The sequence below is a fragment of the Myotis brandtii genome, unplaced genomic scaffold (assembly GCF_000412655.1).
Source record: "Myotis brandtii unplaced genomic scaffold, ASM41265v1 scaffold144, whole genome shotgun sequence".
NCBI lineage: Eukaryota > Metazoa > Chordata > Mammalia > Chiroptera > Vespertilionidae > Myotis > Myotis brandtii.
In genome coordinates, this window is record NW_005355159.1 from 1,330,247 (window position 1) to 1,349,184 (window position 18,938).

Sequence of the window (18,938 nt, forward strand, 5' to 3'; positions counted from 1 at the left end):
GATTTATTAAACAACCTACTACTGACATTTTATTTTTTATTTTTTGTTAATCCTCATCCGAAGATATTTTTCCCATTGATTTTTAGAGAGAGTGGAAGGGAGAGGGAGAGACACACAGAGGGAAACATCAATGTGAGGGAGACACATGGATTGGTTGCCTCCTGAGAGCTTGCAACTGCAGTTCGTGTCCTTTGACCTGAATGGAACCCCAGATCCTTCAGTCCGAAGGCCGACACTCTATCCACTGAGCCAAACCGGTTAGGGTGAAAGACAAAGACAAAACTTACCATTCCCTATGAGAGGCTGTCAAAGGAGAATGAAGTGCATGAGAAAACTTTCATAACATTGAAGATTTTAAAAGCCCAATTGAAACAACTGAAAATCCACAAGAGGGGGATGCTTGCTAAACTGCCAGAAAAGAGAACTCCCACAAAGGGACGAGAGAGAGAGAGAGAGAGAGAGACCGAGACCAATGGGTGGCCTGGGACTCAGGGTGGGAGGAAGCAGGTGTTCATAGTTTCTCGGGAGTAGGGGTGGAGGCGTGGGCATAGCTTAAGGGAAAAGCAAGATGGGCTTTGTGACTCCGGCTGTGAAGCGTGTGCTCTAAGACCAGAGGCAGAAGGTAGAAGGGTGTTGTCAAAGGAGAGTACACGCTTCCAGCTACCTCCTGATAGTCCCAGAAGAAATGGGGGTGCTTTTGAGGCACTTCCGCTTAGCAACCCCACGCGGTTGCTAAGGAGGGGCAGTAGTGTGGTGACCCGGAAGTGGTTGTGTCAGTTTCTCGCTGACTGCTTGAAGTGTGTCCTACCTAGAGCGCCCGGGTGCTTTGCGCCAGGCCGAGGGTGGGGCCAGCGTTAGTGGTTCCGGCTCGGCTCCTGTCGCCCCTCGGCTCCTCGCCTTCCCCCTCCCCTCCCACACCTCTCCTCCCTCCGCTTCCTGGGAGAGAGAGAAGCTACCACTGTGGGTGGGTACAGAAGCGCTCGTCGCCTCTGGGAGGGGACCGCACCGGCCCCTTGTGATCCCCGAAGCACCACCGGACCAGGTACTCTCTCCGGCGTCGACGGGGTCCCGGAGGTTGGAGCCTGAGGTGGGTGTGTGTGTGTGTGTTTGTGGGGACTGGTTGCGGGGGGAGGGGGGCGGGCCGCGTTCTCCGGGTCGGGAAGGGGGACGCCGAGATGCTGGGTGGGGCGCAGGCCGGCGCTGGTGTCTGTGGAGGCTGCGGGGGTGGAGAGGAGGGGCTGGTGGAAACCGCCGGCGGAGAGTTTCGGGTGGCTGGGTGAATGTTGCGGAGGAGGCTCCCCTTTGGATGCAGAAGACTTCTGCCGTGTGGACGGGGAGTTTGCCACCTGGGGGACTCGCTCTGAAAGGGGAGCGTTCTCCGGAGCCAAAAGGAGGGCATAGATCTCGGCAGGGTGGTTGGGGCAATCCAGAGCTTCCATTGCCTGCTTTCCCTGTCCACCCCGCTGGGACATAGCCCGGTTTTGAGGTTTTGGGGGATTGTGACTCGGCTGGACACCGTGGGGAGCCGCCCTTGACCGAGCTAGGGCCGAAGAGTGGGTAAGGAGACCTCCCTCTACCCGACTTCCGTGTGCGTCCCCCGCTTCTTCCTTTATTGCTCGTGTCCCTGCGTCGCACGGGAGCGGTACCCCCCAAGTGGGCGGCATCACAGCGTAAAAGAGAGTGGAACTGGGTTTGTCGCCTCTAAATGATATTTCAAATGTTTGAAAAGTGCTGGAATAACATATTCAACAATGTCTCTTAGTTCTATATTAAATCGTATAAGTTATCTTAGAAAAGTGCAATTCTGAAAAGCACCAAACTATAGGCTAGTACGGCATAGTCTTGTTTGGTAGATATTGGTGTTTATAAAAAAAAAAAAAAAGACTAGAACCGTATAGAATAGAGGTCTAGGAGAGACATGTTGAGGCAAGCCTTTTCCACCCTCTTTTTTTTTTTTAACCTGCCAGTAAGCCTGCCCTAGTTTAAATGAAGCAGAACGAAGCTCTTCATTTTTATTTCAATCAGTGGCCGACTGGTAAGTACTGTGTGGTGATGCCTTAGAATAGATAAGTTCAGAGAGACAGGATTGTCTGCTTTTGAGGCTGTCTCTTAATCTTTTAAGGAGATAATTGTGGTCCAGGGGAAGTTTTGGCTTTGAGGTAGGTAAATCTGGGATTGAACCCAACCTGCCATTGGCTAGTTGTTGATCTTGGGCAAGTCATGGAACCTACCAGAGATTTATTTTCTTCATAAATACAATGAGTTAAAATTCTCACCAGTATTGTAAGGGGGTGATATGCGTAAATAATAGCCCACTTTATATGGAATCACCTTCTAATTGAAAGATGAATTATCATTCATCTTACACAGTCAAGGTAGCCCAGTTTTGTGGAATAAGGCTTGAGATAGGAAGGGAATTGGATAATAATATTTAAAAACATATATACAACAAGACTTTCAGTGACTTAGAGAAATTGATTACAAGTAGCATGAAATTCAGCTACCAGTAGTTTCTTAACTCTTAAAAATAAAGTAGAATATGTGCATTTATTCAAAATACCAATAATGTTTCAAAGGTTTTCTCAGATTTATGTTGTATATAGTATGAATTGATAGGAAAAACATTTAAGCCCCAGCTGGTTTGGCTCAGTGGATAGAGCAAGAGCCTGTGGACTAAAGGGTCCCCGGTTCCATTTCTCTCAAGGGCACATGCCCAAGTTGCTGGCTCCATCCCCAGTGGGGGTCATGCGGGAGACAGCTGATCAATGATTCTCTCTCCCTCTCCCTTCCTCTCTGAAATCAATAAAAATCTATTTAAAAATAAAACATTTAAAAAGTAATTTATGCCCTAGCCCAGTGGTTCTCAACCTTCCTAATGCCGCAACACTTTAATACAGTTCCTCATGTTGTGGTGACCCCAACCATAAAATTATTTTCGTTGCTACTTCATAACTGTAATTTTGCAACTGTTATGAGCCGTAATGTAAATATCTGATATGCTATATGTGTTTTCCGATAGTCGCGACCCACAGGTTGAGAACCACTGCGCTAGCTGATTTGGGCATCCGCCCTAGGACTGAAGGGTCCAGGGTTTGATAAGTCAAGGGCACCTACCTGGGTTACAGACTGGATTCCCCCCACCCTCCCCAGTGGGTCAGGTCATGTTGTGTGCAGGAGGCAATCAATCGATGTGTCTCTCTCACATCGATGTTTCTCTCTTTGTCTCTCCCTCTCTCTCTAAGAATCAATGGGAAAATATCCTCAGGTGGGGATTAACAACAACAACAAAAAAGTAATTTATGTAAATTTCAGTCAACATCCCCTGTCTCTGAAGAGAATTTAATTGGGACATAAAATAGAAAGTTGTAATTTAAGATTAAAATTAACTTTAGTGTTGTGACTCATCTTAATTAGATTTAAACTATTAGCAAAATTTACAGAATTCTTATATGTATAATCTGTAAAATAAATGAAAATGGAATGAATTTCTGCCTTTAAGTCAGTTGTGATGATAATCCTATATAATAAAGAGCTAATATGCAAATGGTCATCATGCTCTCATGCCGTCACAATTCATCACCAGAAAGCTGCGTGCGCAGCAGGTGCACACAGGTGGGCAGAGCTGCGTGCATGGCAAGGTGCGCATGGGTGGGCGGGGACTTGACGCTGCATGCATGGCACGGAGGCGGGACCCCGGCTTCTGCCTACCTCTTTGGGGCAATCCATCGAGGAGGCCCGGATGGGTGGGCGGGGCCTACCTCTTTGGGGCTATCTATTGCGGGGCTCCCGTACTGTGAGAGGGCACAGGCCAGGCTGGGGAACCCCTCCCCCCAGTGCATGAATTTCATGTACCGGGCCTCTAGTATAGAAATAAATCTCAGGAACATGAAGTCTTTATAATTTGTTTCTTTTATGGTTTTAAAGTGATAATTATATGTTACCTGTTATATGTCATATTTTCAGCTAATATAGTTTGCTTTGTGATGTAACATGTAGTTCATACTTTTTTAAAAAATATATATTTTATTGGTTTTTTTACAGAGAGGAAGGGAGAGGGATAGAGAGTTAGAAACATTGATGAGAGCTAAACATCAATCAGCTGCCTCCTGCACATTCCCTATTGGGTATGTGCCCGCAACCAAGGTACATACCCTTGACCGGTATCGAACCTGGGACCCTTGAGTCTGCAGGCTGACACTCTATCCATTGAGCCAAACCGGTTAGGGCTAGTTCATACTTTTTAATTTTGTTGTTGTTGTTAATCCTCACCAGAGGATATTTTTCCATTGATTTTTAGAGAGAGTAGAAGGGTGGGGGGAGACAGAGAGAGAGAAACGTTGATGTGAGAGACACATCGATTGGTTGCCTCCTGCATGTGGTATATCCCCTTGAGTGGAATCAAACCCAGGACCCTTTAGTGTGAGCCAAACCTGTAGGGCTGAACTTTTTAATTAAAAAAAATATTTTTATTGATTTCAAGTAGGAAGGGAGAGGGAGAGATAAGAAACATCAATTATGAGAGAGAATCATTGATCACTACCTCCTGCACACCCCACACTGGGGATCGAGCCCGCAACTCAGGCATATGCCTTGGTTGGGAATGGAACCGTGACCTCCTGGTTCATAGGTTTACGCTCAACCACTGAGCATGCTGGCTGGGCTGTACTTTTTAATTTTTAAATGTACTTTATACACAAAAGATAAAAATTAAGTAATAATTACTTACTTTAGTAATAGTTTTTTTGTGTGTAAAAAATATATATAAAAACTCTGATAAAAGTCACCAACTATACTGAATGCTCCTTGAGGTAGAAATACTATTTTAAATTTTATCCACCACTGACTCTATATAATAAGCAATAAATATTGGTCACATTGATAAATGGATGGATATATTTAAAATTATTCATAAAGTATCCATACCTTTTTAAAAAATATATTTTGTATTGATTTTAAAGAGGGAGATATAGAGAGATAGAAATATCGATGAGAAACATCCATCTGCTGCCTCTTACACACCCCCTATTGGGGATTGAGTCCAAAACCCAGGCATATACCCTGCCTGGGAATTGAACCAGGGATCTCTTGGTTCATAAGTTGACATTCAACCACTGAGCCACACCAGCTGGGCTCCATACCTTTTTTTTTAAAAAAAGTTGAAGTTATATTTTTGGTAGTTGTAGCTTTTTGTAAGATTATTCAACTTCGTGAATGCCCCTTTAAAGAGTGTAAAGTTTTTAGTGTATCTTTAAGCTTTTAGCTATGTTTTCCTGGATAATTTTTTTCATCATCTTTTGAATCTAAAATTTGAGGCAGTATTATCTTTGTTGGTAAAGATATCAGGAACTCCTATTTTCCACTCTCTTCTCATAAAACTTTCATAAACCATTTGTTATAGTATTATAAGAGGATATTAGCTGTTAGAGTAAAAAGATCTATCTAAATTATACGCAACAACAGAAATTGTTAGAGATGATACTTTTCTCAATGACCTTTTCCACTCAAAGTATGTGGCTGTTCCAGGAATCTTTGCAGTTGTCAGTTATGGAATTTGCTTGTCAGGAAATCTAAAAATGACTCCTTTAATATCCATTCCTTGGATGAGCTCAGAAAGCTTTAGGAAAAATTGGGAAGGTTTATATACCCTATACTAGATTCAAATAATGAACAAAGTACATACAGCTAATTTTATTGGTGCTGTCAAATGAGGAGTGAAAGTTACTGTGTAAATGCTTTTAAAATGCCAGGTAGTGCTTTACTCAAACCAAATGAGTATTCTCCCAGAGCTTGTTATTTGAAAGCTTTTTTTTTTGAAATATGTGAACTTTTGTAATGAAGATAAATAATCATTGTATCCAGAAAAAAAGAGCTGATATCATAGACAGATTTTAATATCACCCATCTGATAGAAACTGCTTCAGTGGCTTCAGATAAGTGGAAGTAGAGTTTCATGAAAGAACTTTAGAATTTGTGGAATGATAGTTTTTATATTTATTATTTATTTATTTCAGAGAGGAAGGAGAGAGAGAGATAGAAACATCAATGATGAGAAAGAATCATTCATTGGCTGCCTCCTGCATGCCCACTACTGGGGATCAAGCCCACAACCTGGGCTTGTGCCTTTGACCAGAATCGAACCGAGGACCCTTCAGTCCGCAGGTGGACACTCTATCCACTGAGCAAAGATGGACACTCTATCCACTGAGCAAAACCAGCTATGGCTGGAATGATATTAAAAAAAATTTTTTTTTACTGCTTAAAGTATTACAAAGAGTATTACATATGTCTCTCTTTTTTTCCCCCTTGACAATCCCCTGGCCTCCCCTACCCCCCAGTGTCTGTGTCCATTGGTTATGCTTATATGCATGCATACAAGTCCTTCGGTTGATCTCTTACCCCCCCTGCAACCCTCCCCGGCCTTCCCGCTGTAGTTTGACAGTCTGTTCGATGCTGCTCTGCCTCTATCTATTTTTGTTCATCAGTTTATAATGGTCTTGGAATGATATTTTTTTAAACATGTAACTTCTCTGTACTCATTTCTGCCTAATATAAAAAATTTAAGCTGGGAGGAAAAAAAAGAGTAAGTTTATTTCAGAATTACCATTTTCTTTTTTATTGATTTTTAGAGGAAAGGGGTAATGAGAGGGATAGAAAGAAAGAGAGAAACATTGTTGCTCCACTTATTTATGCATTTATTGGTTGCTTCTTGTATGTGCCCTGTCCTGGGATCTCGTTGGGGACGACGCTCTAACCAACTGAGCTCCTTGGCCAGGGCAGAATTACCGTTTTCTCTTTTTTCTTCTTCTTTTTTTGGTTAATCCTCACCCAAGGATATTTTTTCCATTCATTTTTTGAGAGAGAGTAGAAGAGAGGGAGAGAGGAGGAGGGGGAGAGAGAGAGAGAAACATTGATGTGAGAGAGACACATGTGTTAGCTGCCTCCTGCACACACCCCCTCCCCCACTGGGGCTGGAGAACGAACCCAAAATCGAGGTTTGAGCCCTTGACTGGAAATTGAACCTGTGACCCTTCAATGTGGGGGCTAAGGCCCTAACCACTGGACAGCACCGATCAGAGCAGAATTACCATTTTCAGTTTGGGAGATTTACTTATTTGGAGAGCTAAATTGGATTTTGACATTATTGGGATTGTGTTCAGGATGGACTCAGGAAAAAAAATTAGATGCCATCTGTTTCAGATTTCTTATTCTTTCACCCTTTCATGTTTTGTGGCTTTGAATTCATCAGATTATTTTTCAAAAATAAAAATCCTCTGATTTAGGTTATATAATTTCAACTATATCAGTGAACACAAAAGTCAAAGAATCTGCATTTTTATACTGAGTTACACAAAGTTCACAGACATTGGTTAAAAGTAATTGTTTTTTTCAGACTATGTGAACATTAGGTAGCATCATATATCTTTGTCATCATTCACTTAATAAACCATTCTTTTCTTTTCCTTTTTAGATAAATTTTTGTGAGTTTATTTGAGCCAAACTGAGGACATATGCCAGAGAGCAAGATTCCAAATGCTCCTTAATAAACTATTCTTGTCAGTAGTGCTTAACCATAGTCCACTCCTGGTGGAAGTTGCTAAGAAAATGGATTATGGAGATACAGAATAAATTTTTCCCTTTGATGTCACAATCAGAAGAGGAGCTTCTACTGGAGATTTTTTCTTTAGTGATAAGTCCACTTAGTCTTTTGGTAGTGAGTTTTGCCTTACCTAAGCCAGTTGCTATACCATAACAGTTCATAGGGCACATTCTTGTCACTTTTCAGTTTGAATCTTTTTTTCTTTTGAAAGATATATCTTTTTAAAAAATATATATTTTATTGATTTTTTTACAGAGAGGAAGGGAGAGGGAGAAGGATAGAGAGTTAGAAACATCGATGAGTGAGAAACATCGATTCAGCTGCCTCCTGCACACTCCCTACTGGGGATGTGCCCGCAACCAAGGTACATGCCCTTGACCAGAATTGAACCTGGGACCCTTCACTCCACAGGCCGATGCTCTATCCACTGAGCCAAACTGGTCAGGGCTTCAGTTTGAATCTTGATAAATTTTGAGGTCAGGCTTTGGGTTTACTGAGCTGGAAAAGACCATTACTTGTTTGTGTTACAGTAGTTGACGTCAAACATGGAACCTAAAAACCCAGGTATCTTTGAGAAACTTTAAGTAGAACTGGTGTGGTATCACAAAAATGGACCGAAGAGAGAGCCATCTGGACAGAAGAAAGCCATCCTTTGATTTCAGCAGGAGTATTCTGATGACATAGGAAAACATATAGACTACCCTGCCTCTACACCACTGTAGTCTGTTAGTTGTCTAGAAACGCTGAGTGGGTAGTGTAGTTATGGTAGGACCTGGGGTGTCAGGGATGGGAATTGTTCTTCAATAATAGCTCACCCATCACAATGGAGGCATTGACATACTGGGGAAAGGGATATTCTCTTGGATTTTGCCTTTGCCAGAGAAGCTGAGTGAACAGGTAACCATTGCCCTTGCCATCAAAAAGAACTTGCTGCAACACCTGTGGGTGCTGGGTAAGCCTATCAAAATGCCACATAAATTTCTAAGGAATAGCAGCATTGGACCTAAATTGGTTTCTGTAGCTTATACATTCTAACTCTTTTTAAAAAAATATGTTTTTATTGATTTTAGAGAGAGGAAGGGAGAGGGAGGGGGTAAGAAACATTGATGAGAAACATCAACATCACACAGATGCTTCTTGCAAGCCCCCCACTGGAGATTGAGCCCCCAACCTGGGCATATGCCCTGACCAGGAATCAAACCGGTAACCTCTTGGTTCATGGGCCAGCGCTCAAACTGGCCAGGCCATTCTAACTCTTGAACAGACAAAAAGAGGTGTTGAGGACTTGAGCCTCTGAATGAAAGTACCATACCTTTACATCCCTCTTGATACATTTATAACTATACTTTAATTTGTTGGCATTAATGAATGATGTGGAAATGTTTTAAGTTGTGTGTGTTTGTGTGTGTGCTTGAGTGTCCATGATAGTCACCAGATCTCATTAGTTCTTAAGGCTCAATTGCTAACCATGACTGATCAAGCAGCTTCCCAGCTGGGTATCTTCTCCATTTCCTAGCTGTCACTCTCTGATGTAGGTGTTAGTGAGCAGGGATATGACCAATATGGCCAATGCCAGGAAAAATGCAAGGGGATTAAAGGTAAAATATTTTTATTTAAATTTATTAAAATTAAAATTTGGTGTTTTTAAAAAATATTTTTTATTTTTTTGCAATTTAAAAAAATATATATTTTATTGATTTTTTACAGAGAGGAGGGGAGAGGAATAGAGAGTTAGAAACATCGATGAGAGAGAAACATCTATCAGCTGCCTCCTGCACACTCCCTACTGGGGATGTGCCGCAACCAAGTTACATGCCCTTGACCAGAATCGAACCTGGGACCCTTCAGTCCGCAGGCTGACGCTCTATCCACTGAGCCAAACCGGTTAGGGCATAATTTGGTTTTATTTAAAGTCAATTTCTTTTTTCACTGATGAGAATTTCTATAAATTCTAGTTTTGAGATTGTGGATGCCCAATTCAAAAAAATCCACCTTTATTTATTTAAACAGTTTTAGAATTATGGAATAATTGAGCAGGTAGAGTTCAATATTTCTCATATCTATATATCCTCTCTTCCCATTTCCTCTATTAGTAACATTTTGTATTAGTGTGGTACGTTAGTTACAATTAATGAACCAATATTGCCTATATTGATACATTATTATTAACTATAATCCATAGTTTTCATTAAGGTTCATTCTTTGTGTTGTATAGTTCTGTGGGTTTTAACAAATGCATAATAATATTTTCTATCATACAGTTTCATACTGAATAATTTTACCACCCTAAAAATTCTGTTTTACCTATTCATCCCTCCTCTCCTTCCCCCAGAATCCCTGGCAACTACTGACCTTTTTACTGTCACTATATAGTTTTGCCTTTTCCAAAATTTCATAGAGTTGGGATCATATAATATGCAGACTGGTTTCTTTCAGTTAATAATATGCTTTTAAGTTTCTTCTATGTCTTTTTGTGGCTTGATAGCTCATTTTCTTTTATTGCTGAATAATTTTCCATTATATGGATGTACCACAGTTGTTTATCCCTTCACCTATTGAAGGACATCTTGACTCTTCCATTTTTTTGGAGATTATGAATAAAGCTGCTATAAACATGCATGTGCTGGGTTTTATGTAAACCTATGCTTTCAACTCCTTTGAGTAAATGCCTAGCAGTGTGATTGCAAGATCTTATGGAAGGACCATGTTTAATTTTGTAGGAAACTGTCAAACTGTCTTCCAAAGTATTTATACCATTTTGCATTCCCATCAGCAATGAATGAGCATTCCTGTTGCTCACATCCTTGCCATTATTTGGTATTATCAGTTTCATGTACTTTATCCATTCTAATAGGTATTTTAATTTGCAATACCGTAATGACATACAATGTTGAGTACCTTTTCATATGCTTACTAGTGGCCTGGTGCATGAAATTCATGCACATTAAAAGGGTATTAATTAGAGGAAATATGTTAATATTGCTATTTGCCCTTTCTCTATAATAGAAGTGTCAGAGATGAAAGAAAGTTAGTAAAATGTATATGAAAATCTTCCTCCTGTCAGAGTCTGGGGCATGCCGCGGGACTCAGAGTCAAGTCCCTGCCCACGTGTGTGCACCTTGAAATCGTGCGAGACCCAGCTGGCCCCACCTCCATTGGGCGAGATCCAGACCCGGCCAGCCCCACTCCTGTCAAGCCCCATCGAGGGGGGGGTGCAGCCTCAGGTCCCCCGTCAAGCCCCGCTGGGTGGGGGGTGCAGCCTCGGGGCCCCTGTCAAGCCCTGTTGGGTGGAGGAGCGCAGCCTCAGATCCCCCATCAAGTCCCACTGGGCGAGGGGCACAGCCTAAGGTCCCCTGGTACACCCTTAGGTCCCCCGGCCCGGCCCTGGGGCAGGGGGTGTGGCCTAAAGTCCCCCAGCCTGGCGCTGGGGCAGGGGGTGCAGCCTCAGGTCCCCTGGTCCAGGGCAGGGGGAGTGGCCTGAGGTCCCCTGGTCTGGCGCCGGGGGGCGTGGCCTAAGGTCCCCCTTCAAGTCCCGCCAGGCAGGGAGTGTGGCATGAGGTCCCCCAGCAAACCCCACCGGGCTGGGGGCACAGCCTCAGGTCCCTGCTTATCCCTCATTATGGGAACCCTGCCTTCCCTGTGGGCGCAGCCATCTTGTGACGGCATGATGGAGTGAGGGTCAATTTGCATATCACTGCTTTATTATATAGGATTTGCCATCATCTATATATCTTTGGTGAGGTGTCTGTTCAGATCTTTTGCCTCTTATTAAATTGGGTGGTTTGTTTTCTTATTATTGAATTTTAAGTGTTTTTTGTATATTTTGGATACAAATTCTTCATCAGATATGTGTTTTGCAAATATTTTCTTCCAATTTGTGGCTTGTGTCTTTATTCTCTTAACAATGACTTTCATAGTACAGATGTTTTTAACTTTAATGAATTTAACAAATTTTGCCCAGCCAGTGTGGCTCAGGGGTTGAGTGCCACCCAGGAACCAAGAGGTCGAAGTTTGATTCCTGGCAGAGCACGTGCCTAGGTTGTGGGCTCCATCCCTGGAAGGGGTGTGCAGGAGGTAGCTGATCAATGATGTTTCTCTCTCATCAATGTTTCTATCTCTTTATCCCTTTCCCTTCTTCTCTCTCTAAAAATCAATGAAAACATATTTTAAAAGAAACACACACACACACACACACACGAATATACTTAACAAGTTTTTCTTTCATTGAGCATACTTTGGTGTATCTAAAAACTCATTGCCAAACCCAAGGTCACATAGATTTTTTCTTATGTTATCTTCAAGAATTTTCATAGTTTTGTATGTTACATTGAGTTGTAAGATACATTTTGAGTTAATTTTTGTGAAAGTTTTAAGGAGTTTATCTGTCCACAAGGATGTTTAATTGTTTATAAAAATATTTTCTATTCCAAAAACATTTGAAAAAATGCTTTGTGTTGTCTTTTGTTACGTTTTTTTAGAGTAGTTTTGGGTTCACAGCAAAATTGAGAGGAAGGTACAGAGATTTCCTGTATACCCTCTGTTGCCATACATGCATAGCTCTCCCTCATTCCCTCCCTCCCTCCTTTCCTTCCTTCCTTTTCTTTTTTTAACACTTTTAATTGATTTTTAGAGAGAGAGGAAGGGGGAAGGGGAAAGAGAAACATCAATGTGCAAGCACAATATCAATCGGCTGCCTCTCTACCGGGGATTGAGCCCACAATTCAGACATGTACTATGACCTGGAATCAAACCATCAACCTTTTGATGCACGGGATGATGTGCAGCCAACTGAGCCACAATGGGCAGGGCATCCTCTCTCATTTACAACATCACCGGAGTGGTATGTTTCTTAATTGACACATAATCACCCAAAGTTCATAATTTAACTTAGGGTTCAGTTTTTGTGTTGTATATTCTATGGGTTTAAGAAATATGATAACATTTATTTATCATTATAATATATAGAGTATTTTCACTGCCCTAAAAATCTCTGGGTTCTGCCAGTTCATCTCTCCCTCTCCAACCCAGGCATTTAAAAAATATATATGTTCTTACTGATTTTTAGAGAGAGAGGAAGGGAGAGGGATAGAGAGAGAAACATTGGAGAGAGAAACATCAATCAGCTGCCTCCTGCATGCCCCCCACTGGGGATCGAGCCCCCAACCTAGGCATGTGCCCTGACTGGGAACTGAATCAGTGACTTCTTGGTTCATGGGTCAACGCTCAAGCTCAACCACTGAGCCACATTGGCCGGGCCCAGGCATATTTTTAAAAGAAACTAAAATGAATAAAATAATTTGTGGGGCTGGTTTTGAAAAGAGATGTTCCTAACATTCTTAGATGTAATTAGAAGCATTATTTAGAGTCTTGAGTTTCCCTTTCAAAAAGATTGATATTAGGTCATTAAGTGTTAACTGATAGGTGCCTAATTCTTTGTTTGAGATTAGGAAGTGTGAGCTAAATGTGGTACCAACCATACGACAGTAGCAGGTGGTAAAGGAGATCTAAATTCAGAATTTTTGAACCATCACTAAAATTAAGGTCCTTTGCCACTTACATTTTATTGTCACTCATGGTTTCAGCTATACAGATTTCTTGGCCAGAGCTCCAGTGTGTGCTTATTACACTTGTAAGAAGCAATCCAGAAGCTTGACCTGGCAAAGGTTTAGTAGGAAGAGTACATGGGTACTGCTATAGTTGCCTGATCATTTCCAATTCTGACTCAGAGTGGGAATATCTATTATAATGGCAATAAAATGCTGTCCCGATACACTATTTCTTACATAGCCTAAGTAGTAATTATTAGCTAGAATCCACTTTCAGTTGGCTTTATAACTGTCCTATCCTGGACTTATAGGGACACCCTTTGTTATTCCAAAGTATCTTTTTAAAAAATATATTTTTATTGATTTCAAAGAGGAAAGGAGAGGGAGAGGGAGAGGGAGATAGAAACATCAATGATAAGAGAGGACATCATTGATCGGCTGCCTCCTGCACGCCCCCTACTGGGGATCGAGCCTGCAACCTGGGCATGTGCCCTTAACTGGAATCGAACCCAGGACCTTTCAGTCTGCAGGCCTTCTGTCCACTGAGCCAAACCAACTAGGGCTTAACCTTAATTTGTATTGTGACATCCAAATATTCTGGTCATCTAGGATATGATGTAAAAATTGTTTAGTAGCTCCATGTTTGGTGGATTATGTTTGCTTTTCACCTAGTTAAATAACACACAGGAACAATCTGTTTCTGTGAAAGCACTTAGGTTTTCTAGAGATAGATGTTCTCCATATCAATCAATACATAAGCTCACTTTGTCTTTAATGGGATCCATCTGGTTAATGATTGCGTTTCTTGAGTTTCATAGGTTAGGGATTCATAAAGCTAAAAGAAAACAATGGAGATGGTCTAGTTAGATTCTTTCATTTTACAGTTGAGACTACTTAAATGCAGAGGCTAAGTAACTTGCTCAGGATTTTATAGTTAATGTTAGATTGGACCCCATGGCTCCTGAATATCAGTCCTATTTCTGATATAATACATTAATTGGTTCAATTTAGTTAATGAAAAAATTATGATTTTATAAGAAGTAAATTTTCCAGGAAATTTAATTGGACTATTAAACTACTACAGTTTTAGAATTCAAATATTTGGTTGAATTTCCTAGTTAATTTCTAAAGTGTTAAGTGAGTTGCTTTTTCTTTAAGTACTAAGTGTCACTGGATTTTTAGTTAAGAGCAAATTTACTTTTCACATTCTAGATAGAAATTGGCCAATTTAAAAATAATGAAGATATGATAGCCTATATTTACTAGCAACAAGCACACATTTGACTGCATTAAAATGAATTTTAATGTATTTTTTTGCATAATAGAGATAATCTGTTAATATTTAATGTCATAAAGCACCAGTGGATTCTGCTTTATCTGGGGAAGTATTTATAAAACTAAAGTGGAGTGTTATATAAAAACTAAAAGTGGGGATTAATTCAATATGCATCTGGTGAATTCAGGGCTTGAAGGATGCACATCTGTTGAGAAAACAAATCAGGGCTTTAAATATGTGTGCTTTGATTCTTTTTAACTGTTTTGAAACAGTCTTAATGGATTTAGAAAAGGCCATTTGCTCTAAGGAAGCAACTGTGAACCATTTATGATGCTATTAATAATTTTATTTTTCATAGCATTTTGATACATTAGTATTTTTCTTTCCAATTTATTTATTGGAGCAGGAAGGAGTTAAATGACTCACCATAACACAATTAGTTTGTTGCAAAACTATTTAAAAAGAGGGAGTGTAGTTTCCTGAATTGGATAGATTAGAAATATTTTAAAGCTCTGAATTCTATTTTGAATCCATAATCAATGAAGAAATAATCACAGAGCGCCTACTATGTATTCATCATGATACTAGTGCTATAAGAATGTAGGAATTCAAGATATGATCACAGATCAAGTTGGAGAAATAAGACTTAAAATGAAAGATATTGAGTTGTATAATCTATTAAGTAACTTCTTTTAAACTTGGTAGTATAATCTGGGAACACTATAGGAATTTAGAGGGGAGAAAATTCAGTGACTGTTCATAATTCTTTTGGGAAACAGATTGAAGGAAGGTAAAGTGGTGGATCTCAACTCTGCCTGCCCATCAGAGTAAAATGGGGAAACTTTCCCCAGGATCGGTTGAATCAGAATCTGATAGGTGGTGCAACCATAGTTTTTAAAGGTGTTCTCAGGTGATTGTAATATAAGGCAGTGCTGAGAACTATAGCCTTAAAGGATGGGTATGATTTGGGTAGGCAAGAAAGTGTTTGGGGGCAGCAAAGTTAAGCAGGGAGGAAGAATTGGGCACAGCTCTTGAAAAGATGAATCCAATAAAAGAATTATGTACTGGTTAGGGAATAGGGAGAAATAAGTTTAAGGAGATAGAATGGGGTCATTTTGGAGATGTATTGTAAATATCGGTTTTGAGGCCTGCTTCAAACTCCGGAATTGGAAATTCTAGAGGTAGCGTACAACAATCTGTTTTAACAGGCACTCCAGGTGATTACAATGTACACTAAAGTTTGAGAAAAGCTCTTACTACAGGTTAATAGAAGTCAGGCAGAGGGCCCTGGCCAGTGTGGCTTGGTTGGTTGGAGTGTAGTCCTGTGCACCAAAGGGTCATGGGTTCAATACTCAGTTGCTGTGCATAGGGAAGGCAACTGATTGATGTGTCTTTTTCTCTCTTCCTCTCCTTCTCCTCCTCTCTAAAAATCAGTGGAAGCATATCCTCGGGTGAGGTTTAAAGAAAGAAAAGAGTCAGAGGAAGTTAGATTTGATGTTGTAATAAGTAGGAGGACCCACTGAAGATTTTTTAAGCTTGGGAGTAACAGGATGTATTTGTATGTATGAAAGGTAAATCTGATTATGATGTGCAGAATTTTTTGGACTACTAAAAGGTAGAAATGAAGGAAGCCATTTCTTGTAAAATTTCCATTTCTTGGAACTGTCTTGTAAAAGTGGTAGTGAGAAATAACCCGTGGAAATTTTTGTATTGTGTTTTTTAGGTATAAAGTTCTTGTGATACCATATCTATGAAGTGACTTGTGATAGCTGTTTCTGGGTTTTGTCCTTTCACTAATGGTGACTAAATTAGAACCACTTCATCCAGCTTTTAAAAAATATCTTGTAGCCCAGCTGGCATGGCTCAGTGGTTGTGTGTTGACCTATGAACCAGGAGGTCACGGTTCGATTCCCAGTCAGGGCACATGCCTGGGTTGTGGGCTTGATTCCCCCCAGTGTAGGGCATGCAGGAGGCGACTGTTCAATGATTCTCTCTCATCATTGATGTTTCTCCCTCTCCTCTCTCTCTTCTCTCTCTCTCTCTCCCTTTCTTTCTGAAATAAATAAAAGTGTATTTTAAAAAAGTAACTTAGAATAAATAAGTCAATGATTAAATTATGCCTGAGGAGCTTTCTATAATGGCCGTCGTTGCTGATATTATCGAAAATGTCTTAATCTTAAGATAGTTTAACCCTTTTTGGTCCAACGTCGAGGCTGACTCGACAGACCAGTTTCAAAAGATACCACACTATGAAATGTTTTAAAGAATAAACTCTTTGATTGAACATACTTAATAATATAACCAGTGAATTTTTGGTTTAAACTTTAAAATAAGAACATTAAAAAGTTCAACATTCAATCCCGTCAATTAATTTGGACCAGACTGTTTGAATTCCAAAAATAAAATTGGACCGCAAAGGGTTAAGAAATATTTCATTGTTATTTTTTTAACAGACACTCCAGATGATTATAATATATAATGTTTTAGTTGGGAAGCAATAAGTAGTAAAATAACATGCTTGGGTAATTGTTTTCAGATGTTATCAGTTCTGTTCTAGCATTCTCTTATTTATTGGGTAAAATTCACACATCATAAAATTAATCAGTTTAAAGTGCACAGTTTGGTGGTATTTGGTACGTATGTTATGCAACCAGAACCTTTATGTAGTTCTAAAACATTTTATTATCCCAAAAGGAAAAACCCCTATTAAGCAATTCTTTCTTCACAGCCCCTGGAAATCTGCTTTCTATCTCTATGAATTTACCTATTTTGGATAATTCATATAAATAGAATCCTATATAATAAAGAGGTAATATGCAAATTAACCCTCATGCCCTCACAAGATGGCTGCCTATGACCAAGCCAGCAGGGGGGTTAGTGAGGGATGACCAAACAACTGAACAGCAGGCTGCATGGGGTGACTAGGCTGGTGGGGGGGGCGGCAGGGGGCGCAGTTAGGGGTGATCAGGCAGGCAGACAGGTGAGCAGTTAGGAGCCAGTGGTCCTGGATTGTGAGAGGGATGTCTGACTTAAACCGGCAGTCGAACATCCCCCAAGGGGTTCTGGATTGGAGAGGGTGCAGCAGTAGTGGCGGGGGGCCCCCCCCCCCCCCCCGCACGAATTTTGTGCCCCAGGCCTTTAGTCATATAATAAATGCCTTTTGTGTGTGTGTGTACGTGTGTCTGCTTTTTTTCACTTGGCATAATTTTTAGGAATGGAATTGCTGGGTCATATGATAGTTGTACATTTTACTTTTTGAGAAACTGCCAACCATTTTCCACAGTAGCTGAACCATTTACATTTTCACCAGCAGTGTTCAAGGATTCAAATTTCTTTATGTCCTCACCAAAATTTGTTATTTTGTGCCTTTTCTTTTTTAAACATCAAATGAAATGACCTATTATAAAGCAAAGAGATATGGAATAAGTGCCAAAGTTAACCTCACATATTGGACAGTAGTCCCTTAGAAAGTAGCCTTGCTCAATTGAGAAAAGACCCAAGGGACAGGAGTAGCTCTCTATGGAAAGTTGAAACTGGTTTTATCATCAGCCTGAATGCCAGAATGTCTCACAGAACAGCAGAATATACCTTTGAAGGCAGGAGGCAAAATAATGCTAGTCTGTGAATTGTCTCTTGTGTGAATCCATAAACTGCCACAGATCAACAGAAAAGGAGCTCAATGAGAAGACTTTTTAAAAAATATTACAGCTATCCTAGTGGGTGTGTGGTATCTCCTGACCTTGCTTTGCATTTCCCTAATGAAGCATCTTTTCTTGTGCTTATTGGCCATTTTATACATTTTTTTTTGGATGAACTGTTTATTCAATTCCTTTGCCCATTTTTTTTGGTAGAGATTTTTCACTTTGTTTATAATTTGTCCAATTTCACATTAAATGTAGCTCTCTACCTCAAGCTGCTGTATTTCCCAAGTGATTACTGCACAGATTCACACAATGCCTCCTACTCTTTCTAATCTTGCTTTAAAAAAATTGTGGTAAAACATAACAAAATTTACCCTTTCAATGATTTTAAGTACATATGTATAATACAACACAGTACTCTGTGGCCTTTGGATATCATGTACATTTGGCAGCTAGCTAAAAAGTAAAATTAAATAAAATTTATATCAAAATAAATTAGTACAGTTTTAGCCACATCAAATTGTATTAATTTCTTTTTTTAATATGTCAAGAAAAAATATTTTAAATGTAATAATATTACCAAAACTGTACTTACATAGTATAATATCACAAAAGTTGTAGGAAATATTAAAAATCTGCAAATAACAGGATTACTTCTATTATATTCTAAAATATTTTTTCCCTCTGGCTCTATTTTTGTTCATTAATTTATATTGTTCATTATATTCCACAAATGAGTGAGATCATGTTATATTTATCTTTCTCTGACTGGCTTCTTTCGCTTTTATCTTTCTACTGGCTTCTTTCGCTTAGCATAATGCTCTCCAGGTCCATCCATGCTGTTGCAAATGGTAAGAGTTCCTTCTTTTTTACAACAG

The 18,938-nt window shown here is 40.1% G+C and overlaps 1 protein-coding gene across 6 annotated transcripts in view; it reads left to right on the top strand.

Moving 5' to 3' along the window:
• The first annotated feature begins 809 nt into the window (after positions 1 to 809).
• The window catches only part of CSNK1G1 (casein kinase 1, gamma 1), a 151,073-nt gene continuing 132,944 nt past the window's right edge, over positions 810 to 18,938 (top strand). For all 6 annotated transcript variants that reach the window (XR_001361075.1, XM_005861063.2, XM_005861065.2 and 3 more), the window contains exon 1: positions 810 to 1,087. The gene's annotated coding sequence lies outside the window, so the exon portion shown is untranslated. The remainder of the gene's footprint in view (positions 1,088 to 18,938) is intronic.